This window comes from Protopterus annectens, chromosome 8.part0 (genome assembly GCF_019279795.1).
Source record: "Protopterus annectens isolate FY-2018-M chromosome 8.part0, PAN1.0, whole genome shotgun sequence".
In the NCBI taxonomy this organism is placed as follows: Eukaryota; Metazoa; Chordata; order Ceratodontiformes; family Protopteridae; genus Protopterus; species Protopterus annectens.
Window position 1 is genome coordinate 101844732 of NC_056741.1, and position 18718 is coordinate 101863449.

Here is an 18718-nt window from a genome sequence, read left to right on the forward strand (position 1 = left end):
GCCCTCAACTCTGGACAAGGAGATTACCCCTTCTGGTTATAATATCCTAAGATGTGACCGTAAAATCAAAAAGGGTGGAGGTATAGCCATTTTGTACAAATCTAAACTCCAAGTATCACCCTTCAATATACTCCTACCACCAGACACCAATTCAGCCCTTAAGGCCAAACACTATGCCAGACACACTAGTCATTGGTGACTCCATAGTCAGACACACTGACGTCCCGCTCACCAGACTGAGTAAGGAGAAGGTCACAGTAAGCTGCCTGTCGGGTGCTAGAATCCGCCACATAACGCATGCACTCAGGTCTCTCAACAGCAGGTACAAGTATGACTCAATCATTGTTCACGCTGGTGTAAACGACCTGAGACGTACCTCCCTGGACTACATGAAAAGAGACATAGAGGAGCTCTCTGATTATGTAGCCCAGGCAGGTATGACCCTGACCTTGAGCAGTATCCTACCTTCACCAAGAATGATGCCACAATACAGAGATAAGATGATCAGTTTTAACAATTGGCTTAAACTCTGGTGTCATTCAAAGGGGATCCAATGTCTGTCTGCCTGGGATGACATGCTGGACAAGCCACGCTGCTCAAGGGACGGCTTGCACTTGTCACCCTGGGATTCGGATTTTGGCAAAGGCTCTTGCCACCCCCATAGTGCCTTTTTAGGCAAGGCTCAAATTCTAAACCTACCACCCTAGAACAAAACAAAGAAAAAAACTAAGGGTAATGCTGCTCAATGCCAGAAGTCTCAACCTCAAGATGCACGCACTCGAGGCTCTTCTCAGTATGGAGAACATCGATGTCTGTGCTGTGACAGAAACCTGGTTCAAGGCTCCTGAGAGCACCCCAGCACTATCAGGTTTTACCTCATATCATGCGTTCCGGCCACAAAACCCGGACAATACCAAGAAAGGAGGAGGGGTATCCATATTCATCAAGGACACCCACACCTCAAGATTGGTGGCATTGCATGATGCATCGGAAACCATCCAGGTGCAATTAACCATAGGCAAGACTGCTATGCAAATTGTAGCATGTTACAGGCCACCCTCGCAAACTCAGGAACCTCACATGGCCTTCCTGAAAACACTTGAGGGGATAAATGTATCTCCGAACACCATCATACTAGGTGACTTCAACTACCCTAATATAGACTGGGAACACTACTCAAGCCCAAACACTCTAGCCCAAAAGTTCCTGGAATTCATAAACTCAAATGCCATGGAACAACTAGTCACCATCCCACAAGAGGAGAACATACTTGATCTCATCATCACGAACATGGGAGCACAATGTTCAACGCCAGAAGTATTCCCTCACTGGTGAGATCTGATCACAAACTAATCTCGCTGGACGTCCTCATCCCCCCACCGAAATGAAAAGACCACAGTAAAGAACTTCTCAAAGCCGACTTCACACTTCTAAAGACTAGTGTGGTCTCCTTTAAGGCCCCTGAGCCGGCAGTTAACATTACTCAAACCGCTGAATCACTTACAAATGCCTTCTACCAGCACCTGCAGGGCTGCATGGATCAGGCAATCCCAAGCAAAACAAAGACTCTTTGTACCAAAGGCAAGCGTCCAGTCTGGTGGACCCCAGCCATAAACAAACTCTACAATAAAAGGAGAAAGCTAGTACAAGATAGAGCAAAATCCTTAAAAGGTAAGACATCGCTGATCACTATAAGTAAAAAGCTAAGAGCTCTCATAAAATCATCCAAAGCTAATTTTGAGAAAAAAATAGCTAAGGACTACAACCATAAAGCATTCTTTAGCTATGTCAGAAACCTAGGAGGAAACTCCCAGATATGCTCAGAATTAGTTCAAAATGATGTGAAGATTACTGATCCTACAGACATTGCCAACATACTGGCTGACAGGTTCAGTGCAAACTTCTCCCCCCCTCCCCCCCTCAAAGAGAGATGTCTATACCAAATGATTGTAGCCCCCCAAACATCTCCAATGCTCAGGTGAGAACTGCTCTCTCCAAGGAAAAGAACACAGCATCCATGGGACCTGATGGTGTCCCCGGCTGTGTGCTCCATGAACTCAATGAGGAATTAAACCCACAGTTAGGACAGCTGTTTAATCTTAGTCTCACCTCCGGATCGCACTCCAGGAGTGGCGCAGCGACTGTGGTCCCACTCCACAAAGGCGGTGCCTCCACCGACCCTGGAAATTACCGTCCCATTAGCTTGACAAGCCTGATCTGCAAAGCCATGGAAAGGATCATAATGGATCTCATAAATAAAGACATAGGGAATTTGCAGACTTTGGATCCAACCCAGTTTGGCTTTGTCAAAGGCAGATCATGCCTTTTAAACTTGGTTGACTTTTGAAACAGTCACCAAGGCCATTGACGAGGGAAAGACAGTCCATACAGCCTACCTAGACCTGGCGAAGGCTTTCGATACAATACCCCACTCGGGTATCATTGAAAAACTCATCAACTTAAATGTAAACCCATACATTACAAGATGGGTTGCAAACTGGCTGAGTGACAGAACCCACAGGGTCAGAGTTGCTGGCGCCATGTCAGACTCTAAGCCTGTCACAAGTGGTGTCCCACATAGCTCAGTCCTGGGCCCACTCTTGTTTGGCATCTACTTTTCTGAAGTACAAGCAAACACAGGAGGGTTATGGCTGACAAAGTTCGCAGATGACTGCAAACTGGGCGCCGTTGAGAACACATCCGACACAGATATCCTTCAGAAGGGTCTCACAGAAACGGATAACTGGTGCCAGAGCCATGGCCTCAAGTTAAATGCCAAGAAATGCATAGTCATACCCTTCGGGAAAAATAAGGTTACCCCTAGCTACCATATAGGTGGCAATCCCCTGAACACAGAAGAAGTTATTAGGGACCTGGGAACCCAGGTTGGCGGTAGCCTTTCATTCGACACTCATATTGCTAAAGTAGTTAGGAAGACCTTCTACATTGCCCACCTTATCATGAAGGGATTCACATCTAGATCAAGGGAAGTCATAGTCTCCCTATACTCATCACTCATCAGACCAATGATCGAGTACAATGCCCCATTCGGAATGTATCTGACCCGACACTTGCAGCAGCTGGAGGCCACAAAGTTCCTTACCAAACGGATAAAGGGTCTCAAAATCTGTCTTATGCTGCACGACTGAAAGAACTCCAGTTATATTCAGTTGCGAGCTTACTCAGAGGTGACCTATGCCTGACATACAAGGCCATGTCAAACCCAGAATTGATGAATATGCTTCATCTCAAAAATCTAGATCCTCAGAGCCACAAGGGTGGGTGACTTAAACCTCGACACGGTTATTAATAGGACGTGCTGGAGGATAGATTCATCACCCAAAGACTCCTATGCTGTGGAACAAAATCCCGGTTTATGTGAGGCAGAGCACCTCGCTGGCCTTGTTCAAGAGGAATCTTGACCAATGGATGGGAGATCGCAGATACACCCCAGGGGTTACCTCAGTGTCACTGCTCGACAGAGGCACAGCTAAATAATGGGCATAGTTTCTCCAAACTAAGGGGTGGCGTAAGCCACAAAACTATGGCTAGGCTTATAAATGCCCTCGGGCAGATAGCCTAGTATGAACCTATGAACCTATGAACCTAAGAAACCCTTAATACCAAACTTCAAATCAACAACTCCAAATCTATCTATCTAATTTGCACATATCTCCCCCCTGGAAATAATACCAGTACTCTTGAAAACATACTTAGTTACCTCTCTATCCATCTACCTCAGGAGACCATAGTATTAGGTGACTTTAATATAGACTGGGCTACCTGCAGTTTCCCTAATCCAACTAACCACATAAATCTTTATGGATTCTCACAAATTATAACCACTCCTACTAGAATCCATAAGCCAAGTAGTAAGGAAACCACCCTAGACTGGATCCTTATCAACAGCCACCTTGATACCTATAAACCAGGAACCCTTTCTGATGATATATGTGACCACATGCTAACCTACATTATTAAACAAAGAGTCCATATCCCAACTACTAACAACTATAAAACCTCTCGCTCCAAAAAATGTTTTAATCCAGAGAGCTTCCTAAATGAACTGTAAGCATGTGACTGGTCACCAATGTCTCATCTTCAACTTGATGAAGCAGTGACCTATTTTAATACTAAATTTCTTCAAATCTTGGATTACCATACCCCCTATCGCTCCTCACGAATTAGAACCAAAACTGCCTCCTGGCTCAAAAAACAGACTAGGCAAAACATCCTCCTTAGAAATAAAATCTGGGCTAAATGGAGAACCTCCAAATGTCCATCGGATCACCTTTACTTTAAACAGTTAAGAAATGCCACCAAGAAAGAAATTCTTAGAGACAAAAAAGAGTATTACCTTCATCTCCAACAAGCCCATCCACAAAATCCACAAAAATTCTGGTCAAGTATAAACAAACTTCTTCAGCCAGGACACTCTTCAACTCCTGCCCCAGCAGGATTCAACCATAATAACTCCAACCAGATTCCCGATGCCTTTAATATCTACTTTACTGAAGCCATTCAAACCCTAGCCAATACTCTGCCACCAATGACCACTTCCCCATTAAATTCCACTAAGACTCCTTCTCCCACCTTTCAAATACAACCTGTACCTACATCCCTAATCTGTAACCTCCTTCAAAAACTAAAACCTTGCACCCCATCTGCTGTCTGCCAGCTGAATACCTGCAAACTGCAGCAAAAGCCATAGCCTATCCCATCTCCATCCTTATAAATGGAACTATTTTAGAAAGCAAAATTCCTGCCATATGGAAAGTATCCCACATCATCCCATTACATAAAGGTGGGTCATCTACTGAGCTCTCCAACTTTTGGCCTATTGCCTTATTCTCTTCTACAGCTAAGATAATGGAAAAATGCATTCACAGAAAACTACTTGACCACCTTCTCCAAAATAACCTACTTGCCAACTGCCAACATGGCTTCAGGCCATTCCATAGCACAACCACTGCTCTGCTGTCCTTTTCTGACTCCATAAACAAAAATCGTAACAATAACACTTTTTCCTCTGCACTATTTATTGACCTTTCAAAAGCCTTCGATATGGTAAACCACAACATACGTATAAACATACTAAAAGCCCAATCACTTGACCCACAAGCATTACAATGGTTTACGTCCTACCTAGAAAACAGACATACTTTGGGATAATAACCTTTCTACATCCCTCCCAGTGAATATTGGAGTACCCCAAGGCTCCATCTTAGGACCCCTACTCTTTTCATTATTTATTAACGATCTACATACTCAAATTCCTCAAGCCACCTGCATACAATATGCAGATGACTCTACTTTAATTTGTTCAGCCAAGACCATAGCCTTTCTCCAATCCCTCACTCAAACTGTATTCAACAGTGTTGAAAATTGGTTCATGCAAAACTGCCTCCTCCTGAACCCCAAAAAAACTAAATTATTGCTCTTTGCTCCAACTCTAAAATCACCTCAACTGTACTTCACAATAACCTCAAACAATGGAACTAACATAACCTCAGACACTACAACCCGTCTACTAGGAGTAACAATTGATAACAACATTAGCTATGATGACCACATTAATTCTACAATAAAGTCTGTTAACAAAAAACTAGGCACCCTTTACAGAATCAAACCCTTCCTAACCCCATCAGCCAGAATTACTATTGCCCAGACCCACCTTATCTCTACCCTGTTCTATACTTCTGCAATATATAACAATCTATCTAAGAACAACCTTACCAAACTTTCCATCAGTTATAATAATATAGCCAGATTTGCCACTGGTACCCCATTTAGAACTCATCACTGTCTCAACCTCAAACAACTGAAATGGCTAGAACTGCAAAACCAACTACTTTGTCAAAAACTAGTTATCACCCAAAAGATCCTTTATCACCCTAACAATACCCCTATCCTCACTAATCTGATTACACCATACAAAAATCTTGAAACACTACGCTCAGCTAATAAGCTCCTTGTTGCCATTGCTAAGTCAAAAAACAAAGCTGGGGACTCACTTTTCTCCAACACAGTATGTAAAAACTGGAACCAGCTTCCTACTGAACTATCCACCCTTGCTTCAACTTTCCTATTTAAAAAACATCTTAAAGAACATCTTAAAACTCACTGGCTTTGTCCATGCTCTAACCCTGACTGACATTTTATTCCCCTTCCTGCTCTCTCTACACTTCTCTTTCATACTATTCTTTGATGCTTACTTTGTAATCCATATTAAGAAAAAAAAAAAAAAAATATATATATATATATATATATATATATATATATATATATATTTATTTATTTTTTTTTTTTGTTTATCTCTCTGTTATTGGATATTAACTTCAACCTACTAAATGACATTACTATTTTGTTCTTACCAGCATAGCCAATGTACTGTAACTTCATAGGTTCATAGGTTCATAGGTTCATACTAGGCTATCTGCCCGAGGGCATTTACAAGCCTAGCCCATAGTTCTGTGGCTTAAGCCACCCCTTTAGTATGGGGAACTATACCCATTATTTTGCTGTGCCTCTGTTGAGTTTACTTTTTGTTTACTGTTTACTTGACTAATACTATATATTGTATTCTTTGTCACTGCTTGTGCTTGGAGCTTTTCTCCCTGGGCCTCTACTGAAAATGGACATATATCCAGTTAGACTAGCCTGGTCAACAAATGTAAAATAAAATAAATAAATAAATAAAATAAACATGCTTGCAGTTAGGTACAGCACAAACTTCACCCTCCAGTCCCACCTAAAGGCCCATTTGACATCCCTGATACTTGTCCCGCATCTCACATCTCCATAGATCAAGTGTTAAAGGCCATATCCAAGACAAAGGACACAACTTCCATGGAACCTGATAGTATCCCAGGCTGTATTCTGCACCATTTCCAGCAAGAACTAGCTTTGCCATTGAGAACCCTATTCAACCACAGCCTAATACCTGCTCCCTAGCTGTAGCTCTCCTTTTCCAGACCCAGGTCACCAATTGTTTTTTTTTTTTTTTTTTTGGTCCTTCTTGGCTCTACATCCCTCCCCCTCTCTCCTCTCCCTTCCTAAACCTCCCCCTACTTATCCCCTCCCCCAAAGGCTCATTCCTGCCCAGAACAGTACTTCACTGAGGTGATACCTGTGGCGCCATTTTTAAATCTGGGCCACACACGTCCTCCTTCCTCTGTGCATTGGATCTGCTTATGGGCTACTGCTCTTGCTTCCCGGTAGGTGTAGTTCAAATGAGAAATTAATTTGTACAACTGATTCACATGTTTTACTGTTAAATATGTTTATGTTGCTAGAAATACTGTAACTCTCTCATTTTATTGCTGCATTTAACATTGCTGTGTAATATCTCATATTTACTCCATCTCACCTGGTCTTGAGTCTGTTCTTACACATTGCTCAGGTAGAGCAGCATGTATTCTTGTGCTTTCTGCTCTTTTTAGATTTAGCAACTGCATTATGTCCATATTTCTGCATTATGTCCGTGCTTTCTGTTTCTTTTTAAAATAAGCGACTGTATTTTGTCTGTATTTTTATGCTCCAATATGTCTGAATTACTCATTGCTCTGGTAGAACAGCATTTACTTTGAGTTTTCTATCAATTTTACTTAGCGCCTGCTATATGTCCGTATTATCTGCTAAAAGTGCCCTTTAAGCAGCGCCAGTAACTGCACATAACGTTTGTGTCTCAGAGAGCTAAAATAGTTTGTTGTTGGCATTATTTCTTAGTTTAATGTGTTGCACCATTACTTATTTATTTATTTATTTATTTATTTATTTATTGCAGTTGGTTTACCAGGATAGTCCATTTGGCCTTGAAGAACCCGTTTTCAATGGAGTCCTGGGGAGAAAAGCTCCAAACAGAAAATAAATGTACATTAACATTTGACAGTAACATCTAGGTACATGCTATCGAAAGAACATAAGCAAAACATAAATGTACATTAACATTTGACAGTAACAATCTTAGTACATGCTATTAAAGGAACAAAAGCAAAACTAACTAACTCTAGCAAAACATATATGCAGATTAATAAACAAACATAGTAGATGAATAAAGTAGATAATGATATTACAGGGCGTTAGGTAGAGTTGGTTATGTGGGGTGGGTGCAAGAGCATTCCCATTGAGATGCTAGGTGTAAGAAAAGTGACTTCTTGAAGGTAGAGTGGTTAGAGGAGATGCGGATGTTTGGTGGTAGAGAGTTCCAGAGGCGAGCAAGGCTGAAGGAAAGAAGGTTTTTGCCTGGGGGATGAGTAGGCTTGTGGACTTCTAGTAGATTTTGATTATTAGACCTTAGAACTCTATTTGGAAGGTGAATTTTAAAGGCAGAGGAAAGGGAGGGACAGTTGGAGGGGTTTAGAATAAGCTTGTGGGCTAGAGTTAGTTGAGTGTAAGTAAGATAGTTGGGAAGTTCTAACCATTTTAGTTTATGGAGGGAGAGCCAGTGGTGGGTGGAAGACTTATGAGCGGTGGCGAATTTAGCAATTTTGTTATAGCAAGAGGTGAGCTGTTTTTTTAACAAGCACTGAAGATTAGTAAGTAGTGGCGCACCATAGAGGAGAGAGGGGATAAGGAAGGAAGTAGCTAGAGTGATTTTAGTGGTGGGTGTGAGGTAGGTATTTTGTCTATACAGCATGCCAAGTTTTTGATGTGTTTTTTTGATGTTTTTTTGTAGGTGGGAATTAAATTTTAGTTAGTTGTCAATGTGGACCCCGAGTAGTTTGGTCTCTGACACTATTTCAAGAGTTGAGTTATTTTGACTAGTAACTAAGAATGAGTTCATGTTGGGGGGAGTGAGTTTGGAAGGAGAAAATAACATTAATTTGGTCTTGGTGGCATTGAGAGCTAGATGATTGCTTAGCATCCATTGCTCTGTGGAAGAGAAGGCGTCTTGAGTAAGTTTTTGTAGTGTGGAGATAGAAGAGGCAGAGCAGATGATAGTAGAATCATCTGCATATTGGATGATGCTAGAGAAAGGGATAGATTTGTGGAAGTCGTTAATAAAGATATTGAAGAGTAGAGGGCCCAGTATGGAGCCTTGTGGAACTCCGGTAGGGGTACTTAGGAAGGAGGAAGTTGCTTTTTTCCATTTTACAGCTTGATTTCTGTTAGATAGATAGCTAGAGAACCAGTTCAGAGAAGAGGAGGATAGGTAGAGTTTGGAGAGTTTAGTTAAGAGCAGGCTGTGAGAGATAGTATCGAAGGCTTTGGAAAGATCAAGGAGTAAGGTGGAAACAATTTGTCCAGAGTCGCGGGCTTTATTTACCATTTCAAGGAAGGAGAGAAGGGCAGTCATGGTGCTATGATTGGGTCTGAAGCTGTGCTGTGTGGGGGTTATAAGATTGTTGTCTAGGAGATGAGGAAGGAGTTGGAGTTGCACACATTTTTCAAGGATTTTTGAAATGGGGGACAGGATGGCTATGGGACGGAAATTAGTAATGTTGTTATTGTTACCTCCTTTGTGTAATGGTATAATAAAGGCTTGTTTCCAAATTTGGGGAACTGTGCCTTCTTGTAGGGAGCGGTTAATTAGGATGCTAATGGGGTAGGCAAGACTTTCAGCAGCAATGCTAAGAAAGTATGAAGGGATATTATCAGGAGCATTGGTACATGGTTTCAATTTCTGAAGGAGTTTCTTAATAGTAGCAGTAGGAATGGGATTTAAAGTGAAGAGAGTGCAGTTGGGGGGCATTGAATTTTGGGGTGGTATAGATGAGGATAGAATTTGTGTAGAAGAGGGGTAGTGGAATTGGTGGATTGGGAGTAAGGTGTGGATGTAGAGATTGTGGGGGTGAGTGAAGGGGTATTAGATGATGGGGAGGAGATAGAGAATGAGGAGGTCAGTTTGGAAATAGAGTCAATAAAGAAGGAATTAAATTGGGTGGCTAAATCTAGTTCTGGAGCACTTTAGGGGCTGAATGTGTTTAATCTATATCCAGAGTTGTCCTAATCTAGCCACTAATATAGCATTCAGTAGTATAATATTAGCAACCATTGTTTTGACTGTTAAATGCTTAACTGCTGTCTTTTATGTGGAGACACGGCTATCACTACTGATACGGCTTTAACAGTATACACTTAGCGTCCATTATTATTTTCTTTTTTAACTATTAATGTTTAACAGTGTCTTCTACCTACAGACACGGCTTTTCAGCATTAGCTTATCTAGCTGCTGATACTGCCTATAGCTGTATTATATTAGCGACCACTGTTTTTTGACTGATAAATGCATAACAGTGTCTTTCTACATGTAGACACAGCTTTGTACCAACTGAATTCACCTATAATTCTGTACCAACTGAATTCACCTATAATTATCCATTGTATAACCTCCTACCTAAGAATATTGCTTATTGATTGCTATTTAGATGACTTCAATGGTCACTATTTTTAATGTGAATTTGCATAGCACCTGTTTTTCTTGTCACCTAACTGTAGTTTATATGTGATTTGAAGTGAAAAGTTTGTTAAAATCTCTGGACCTTTCTACTGCTCAACTGTCTCTGCCTCCATTTTTTCTCTGCTTCCTATTTCTCACTCCCTCAGCCTGCACTCTTCTCCCTTCTCCCTTTTTTCTCCTCCTCTTACTCCACTCTGTAAGACTACTCCCCTCTACTCTGAACTCACCTCTTCCTGCACTTTCCCTAGTCCTATTTTATCACCCTACCCCATTTTAACATTGTTTTTCTTCTCTCCTTTTACAGTTGCTCCCTCGGGTGTTTCCCCCTTTTTACTATTTAACAGAAAATCCCACCTTTACAAGAGAAGACATCTGTGGACAATTCTACTTGAACTACTCTAAAAATACTGGGACCTTGTCTCCCCATTTCTAAAGAAACTCAGTGTACGTAATCAGTTTTAAATATGCTATTATTATGACTATTTGAACTTAAGCAGCACCCTACCTCGGTGTGCTTGAAAGTAGCCTACTGCAGGCCATTGCACTGCCCACCACAACCTTGGTTTATAGTCTACTCCCATAGTCCCCCCACTGCCTCTATTTAACTTTATATACCTAATCTTCTTAGAGGAACCCCTTTTCCTGAGTGTACCTCCCTCCTTTCTCCACTAGATGGCATCATACTCCTGTTAAAAAGACAAGCAATTAACCTTTTCTTCCCTGCTCCACTTAATTACTTTGCCTAAAAGTATCTTTGCCCTTCTCCTATTTAATCTGTGAAATTACCTCCACACACTCATGCACATTCTTTAAAGAGTGTAACCTACCGAACATAAAACCCAAAGTTAATAACTGAAAAGCACTGTTAGTAACCAGAATACCTGCTCCCGAGATGTAGCTCTCCTTTTCCAGACCCAGGTCACTGATTTTTTTTTGTCCTTCTCGCCTTCTTGGCTCTTCACGCTCCCTTCGCCCTGTGGGTGTACTCTGCTCCCCTACCCTGCCCCCAGTTCCCACCCACCCCAGTGGTCCTACATTTATTCCCCCTCCTGCTAATCCCTCCCACTCCCCCAACCAATCCTCTCACACCTTTCCCCTCTCCTTCCTCCAACCCACCTGACTCTCATTACCATTCCCCCTACCCACCTAATATCACTTTACACTCTTCTCCATCTCTTCTGACTCCAACTAACATGCCGTCCCCTCCACCTACAATCCTTATCTCCTTATCATTACCCTTCCTTCTACTACCTCTTTACCATGCAGCCTTCTATACTGATTTTCACTTACACCCTTCTCCTTTTCCTCCTCACAACATCCTTACATCCCACTATCACAATTTATCAGCCTCTTTAGTTCCCTCCCAGCCTATCCTTCTCCTAAAAATAAAACTTTTCCCAAACTCTACTAATGACTACAAACATAAATCTAAGCTCTACCAGACTCCTCTATCCAAATACAAACCTAATAAACATACTCCCCACCCCTCTTTCCTTAACTTAGCCGGTGACATCCACCCCAATCCTGGACACAACTTCTCTCCAACAGACCTCCCCAGCACCAACAACAAATCCCCAAATAAAAACCTCAAATTCCTCATCATCAACACCCAAAGCTTACTAAATAAATTAACCCTCTTCCATGCCTAGCTCAATCATAACCTACCAGACATAATAGCCATCTCTGAAACCTGGCTAAAACCTCATATAAGTGACTCTGAATTCCTTCCCCTGGATTTCACTCGCTGTGATCCAACTGCCCAAGTAGAAGAGGTGGTGGTGTAGCTTTAATCTACTCCAATCACTTGTCCATCACTCCATACCCTAACCTCCATCCCTTCTTTCTCTAATGCTGAACATGTGATTGGCCTACTAAAAATAAACATCCATAAAAGCATCTGTATCATCTCCCTCTATATTCCTCCTGGTAACAACACCAGTAACCTAAAAGACATAATCTCCTGGACCTCCTCCAATATTAAGCTAGAAACCTACATCCTGGGAGATGTAAATATCGACTGGGGAAAAATCAACAACCCTAATTCCACCACAACAATTAACCTATTCACCTTCACTCAACTTACCAACTCCATTACTAGACCTAACAAATCCAACCCCCCAGGCTCCATATTTAACTGGATCCTAGTATCTCATCCTAACAAAATCATAAAATCTGGAGTCATTCCCAACTCTTTAGGAGACCACCTACCTACCTTCACCATTCGAGCTGCTCCCACTTCCTCACACTCTTACCAATACATTCATACTCGTAACCTATCTAACTTTAACCCTACTGCTTTCTCTGATTCCCTTAAGCTAACTAACTGGAACCCCCTAAAAATACTACCTTTAGACAAAGCCGTTGACTACTTCAATTCAACATTCTTAACTGTCCTTAAACCTCTAGCTCCAATAAGAACTAAAAGAGTTAAAACAAAAACCACTCCATGGCTCACCAAAGACACAAAAAACATTATGCTACAAAGGGATAAAACCTGGAAAGTCTACCTCCGCTATAAACAACCAGAAGCATTACTAAAATATAGACAGTTGAGAAACCTAGCCAAAAAACAAGTCATTAGAGACAAAAAGTCTTACTATGTCAAACTACAAGAAAATCATGCAAAAAATCCCAAACAGTTCTGGAACTCTATTAATTCCCTCCTCAGGCCAGGAACAAAAAACAACCCCTGTCCTGACACCAGCAAATCTGACTCAGAAATTGCCTTACTATTCAATACCTTCTTCACTACCTCTATTGCTGAGCTAAGACCTTTACTAATAATAACCCTCCACCCCTCCCTGCCCAATCTTCCCCTCCCTCCCCTTCCCACCCTAATTTTGAACTCAAATCCATCTCCACCAATCTAATAAAGAAACTTCTTTATAAACTAAAGCCTTGCTCCAATGCCCCTGACAGCATTCCATCCTCCTTCTTAAAATTAGCTTCAGATGCTATTGCTCTGCCTATCAGCATCCTGATCAATAGATCACTACTTGAATCATACATACCCAAACTATGGCGTACTGCAAAACATGAATCAACATAATAACTTAACATCCATAGTCTGTTGTTCCCCTCTTGTTAGCTAAATGGTTCAAAACTATGAATTTTTGTATTTGATAGTAAATTAGGTATAATTTCAACTTGGTTGTGGCTTAGTTGAAATGCACAGGTTTTTAAAATGTATAATGGTACTTGTTGGTTAAGATATTTGAATGTTGATTCATGTTTTACATGCATCACAACTGGTTTAGTTACAAACTAATAAATTAATAAAATAATAATTCAACACATATAGTCTGCCATTGCCCCCTTGGTAGTTGAATGTTTTGAAATTATTGACAGTTTAAAATTTATTAATGGTTTAAAATTATTAATGTTTTAAAATTATTGATGTTTTAAAACCATGAAGTTTTAAAACTATGAGGTCATAAAAGTCTAAGATTTTAATGTTTTTAATGGAATTTTTATTATCTATGTTATTTATTGTTCATTTCTCTTCATTGTCATCATTAAATAGATGTTTAGTGTTTGCTTACAGCGGCAAGTATAGGACTTGTATTTAAATAGACTGGAAAAGAAGTAATTTATACTTGTGACAAGAAAGGGTTAAAAGTTAATTAAATGACCAGTCTTTAATTGCCTACAGATTTGCTATTTAAATGTATGATTAAGAATAGCAATTTGTCTTCTGAGGAAGTTGCGATATTTGGAGGCGACGAAAAGTGTATGAGTATCTTGCACGCTTAAAGACTGTAATTTTGAAGATTGGAATAAAGTGGCTGCTATTGGAACATTTTCGTTGGTCCGGTTCTTCAATTTTCTAAGGTTTTAACTTGGTGGCTTTTTAATTTGGTATCTTCTGTTCTGCTGGACTTATCCAAAGCTTTTGATACCATCTCTCATACCCACCTTCTAAACCATCTCTCTAATCTTAACCTTTCCCAAAAAAACTCTTTCATGGTTCTCTAGCTATCTTTCAAACAGGTCCCAAGCTGTGAAATGGGGCCAAGCCACTTCCACTTTCCTTCCTACTCCCACTGGAGTACCCCAAGGTTCCATACTTGTCCCTTTGCTATTCAATATCTTTATTAATGACTTCCATAAAGCCATTCCTAACACCAAAATTGTACAATATGCTGATGATTCCACTTTGATTTGCTGCACCATTAACCTAGCAGAGCTCCAGTCTCTGACTCAAAATGCCTTCTCAACCACTGAAAACTGGATGCTCCAAAATCACCTCTCTCTTAATGCCAATAAAACTAAGATCCTTCTATTCTCCCCCTCAAAACCCTCCCCTCCCCTCTTGATAAAAACTCTCTTCAAATTACAAGCCTTAACAACTTCTCTATCAAGATCATACCCTCTGCCGAACGTCTTTGTGTCACAATTGACAATCAACTAAAATTTAACACTCATATCCAGCTAAACATAAAAAAAACTTGCATAAAACTTGGTCTACTTTATAGAAACAACCACTTCCTCTCTCCTTCCAGACTAACTCTTGCCTCTACCTATCTCCTTCCCTCTCTTATGTATGGCACTTCTCTGCTCACTAATTTATCTTCCACACTTACCTCCAAACTGGATGTATGCTACAACAAAATCTCCAGATTTGCCACCAGTGGCAAATCCTCCTCTCATCATTGCATCTCCCTTCACTCTATAAATGGGATTGAACTCCCCAACCTACTAGACTTTCACCAATTAACCACAACCCACATATTATTGTTCCAACCCTCTAACTGCCCTGCACTAGCCAATATACTACAACCATATTCCCCCCTCAGACCCCTTCGATCTTCTCACCAAAACCTGATCACCATTCAAAAACCCAAGCGCCCAGCTGGTCATCTTCTCTTATCCTTTATCCTAGCAAAAAAAATGGAATGTTCTGCCCTCCTATCTAAAGACCTATAACAACCACAATAACTTCAAATCTCAACTTCATTCCTACCTCCACCTAAACAGGAAATGCAATTGCACTCTTCCACCCATAGGTTCATAGGTTTATACAAGGCTATCTGCCCTAAGGCATTTATAAGCCTAGTCCAAATTTTTGTGGCTTACACCACCCCTTATATGAAAAAATACTGTGCCCATTAGTTTGTTGTGCCTCTGTCCAGCAGTGACACAGAGATGATTCCCGGGGTAAACCTACGATCTCCCATCCACAGGTCTAGATTTCTCTTGAACAGAGCCAGCGAGGTGCTCTGCCTCACATGGACCGGGATTTTATTCCGCAGCATAGGGAGTCTCTGAGTGATAAATCTATCCCTCCAGCACATCCTATTTATATCCGTGCTAAGGTTTAAGTCGCTTGCTCTAGTGGTTTTGGTGGATTCGGGTTTTTTGAGGTGGAGCATGTCCATTAATTCCGGGTTGGACATGGCCTTGTATGTCAGGCACATGTCACCTCTGAGCAGATGGTATGCGACTGAATAGAGCTGGAGTTTCTTCAATCTGGCAGCATATGACAGATTTTGGAGTCCCTTTATCCTTTTGGTGAAGAACTTTTGGGGTCTCTCCAATTGCTGCAGATGTCGGGTGAGATACATCCCGAATGGGGCATTGTACTCGATCATTGGTCTGATAATTGAAGAGTACAGGGGAACAATGACCTCACTAGATCTGGATGTGAATCCCTTCATGATCAGGTGGGCAATGTAGAAGGTCTTTCTAACCACTTTAGCAACGTGAGTGTCAAAAGAAAGGCCACTGTCAACCTGGGTCCCCAGGTCCCTGATAACCTCTTCTGCGCTTAGTGGATTGCCACCTATATGGTAGCTTGGGGTTACCTTGTTTTTCACGAAGGGTATGACTATACATTTTTTGGCGTTTAACTTCAGGCCATGGCTCTGGCACCAGCTATCTGTTTCCGTGAGTCCCTTCTGAAGGATATCCGTGTCCGATGCACTTTCCACTATGGTGCCCAGTTTGCAGTCGTCTGCAAACTTTGTCAGCCAAAGTCCTCCCATGTTGGCCTGTACTTCTGAGAAGTAGATGCCAAACAATAGGGGGCCAAGGACCGAGCCCTGTGGGACACCACTTGTGACCGGCTTGGAGTCTGACATAGCGCCAGCAACTCTAACCCTGTGGGTTCTGTCCTTAAGCCAGTTTGCAACCCATCTTGTAACATATGGGTTTACATTTAAGCTGGTAAGTTTTTCTACAATACCCGAGTGGGGTATTGTGTCGAAAGCCTTTGCAAGGTCAAGGTAGGCTGTATGGACTGCCTTTCCCTCATCAATGGCCTTGGTGACTGTTTCGAAGAAGTCGACCAAGTTCAAAAGGCATGATCTTCCCTTGACAAAGCCAAACTGGGTCGGGTCCAATGTCTGCAAGTCCCCTATATCTTTGTTTATGAGCTCCATACCTCTCAAACTCTGTTTCCCCTTCACTCCTGGCTAACCTTCTTACCTTCCTAACCTCACTCTCAATTGCAAATTTGTACTTGTAACTAAATAGTAAAATCTAGCTGTTATGCTATATTCTCATTTATCTCATGAACTAAATTGAAATTGTATTGTTTGTTTTATTTCTTGTTAAAGAAACCCACTGTCTGTATTTTAAACTATCTTTGAAAAATGTTTATGTTAATAAACTTTGTTCTGTGGAGCTTTTCTCCCAGGGCCTCCACTGAAAATGGGCACCCTAGCCCAGTGGACCTCCCCAGTAATCAGGCTGGAATAAATAAATAAATAAATAAATAAATAAATAAATTACAGGCTTCTTTCCAGCAGAGTGGAGAACTACCATTGTCATCCCTTTTCACAAAGGTGGTGCTACTACTGGCTCTGGAAACTATCACTCCATTAGCGTGACAAGTCTGACCTGTAAAGCTATGGAGTGTATTATTATGGATCTAATAAACAAGGACATAAGCAATCTCCAAGCACTTGACCCCACCGAGTTCAGATTTGTCAAGAGCAGATCTTGCCTGTTGAACCTGGTTGACTTCTTTGGGACTGTCACCAAGGCCCTGGACGAGGGAACGTCAGTGCACACAGCTTACCTTGACTTGGCCAAGGCTTTTGACACAATCCCCCACTCAGGCATTATCAAAAAGCTAACAGAACTTGGCATAAATCCCGATCTCATCAGGTGGGTGGCCAACTGGCTCACCAATAGGACCCACAAGGTCAAAATGGGCATCCACCTCTGACAGCAAACTTGTCACTAGTGGTGTTCCCCATGGATCTGTCCTGGGACTCCTACTGTTTGGCATCTACATTTCAGAGGTCCAGGCAAAGACAAAAGGCCAGTGGCTGACCAAGTTTGCAGATGACTGTAAGTTGGATGCTGTCATTGTCTCCCCAAATGATGTTAACATACTGCAAGAGGGTCTCTCAGCAACAAATGACTGGTGTCAAAGTCATGGCCTTAAGTTAAATGCAAAAAAATGTATCATCATACCATTTGGCAAAAACATTGCCTCTACTAATTACCATATCAGCAGTAACCCCCTAAGCACACATCCTGTGGTGAAAGATCTGGGTACTCAGGTTGACAACAGTCTCACATTTGACCATCATGTGGCAGCATTGGTCAGAAAAGCCTTTTACTTGGTTCATCTCATAAGTAAAGGGATTGCATCCAGAAAAAAAAGGAGGTTATTACCTCTCTGTACTCCTCCCTCATTAGGCCTATAATTGAGTATAATTCCTGATTTGGTATGTACCTCTCTAAACACCTAAACCAACTGGGAAGGTCACAGAAATACCTCACAAAGAGAATCCAAGGCTTTCAACACCTGGCTCAAATCATTATCACTCTATTCGGTATTGTACAGATTGCTCAGAGGTGATCTGTGTCTTGCCTACAAGGCAATTTTGGACCCTGCCCTACTACAGATGCTCCATATCTGTAAGTCTAATTCTTCATGCATTATCCACTGAAAAGGCGTACGTCTAATATGCGACATCAACAAAACCTGCTGGAGAGACAGGTTTATCTCCCAGAGGCTGTCTCATCTCTGAAATTAATTTCCCATACACGACAAACACAGTACCTCACTGACCTTCTTCAAGCACCACCTTGGTGAGTGGATGGGAAACCACAAATTTGTCCTAGGGGTTCCACCTGTGTCCCTCATTGACAGGGGGTAACAGGTGTTAACTGAGGTTTCTTTTTTGAGGATAAACTCTTGGCTAGGCTTGTAAGGGCCTCAGGGCCATTAGCTTAGTAACCTCCTATGATCCTATGAACAAATACATATTCATGTTGCATAACTGTTTGAATCACCTAGCAATTAACAACACTTTAATGAACAGTTCTTAAAGTAAGGTGTTTGATAAAGCAGTAAACTAG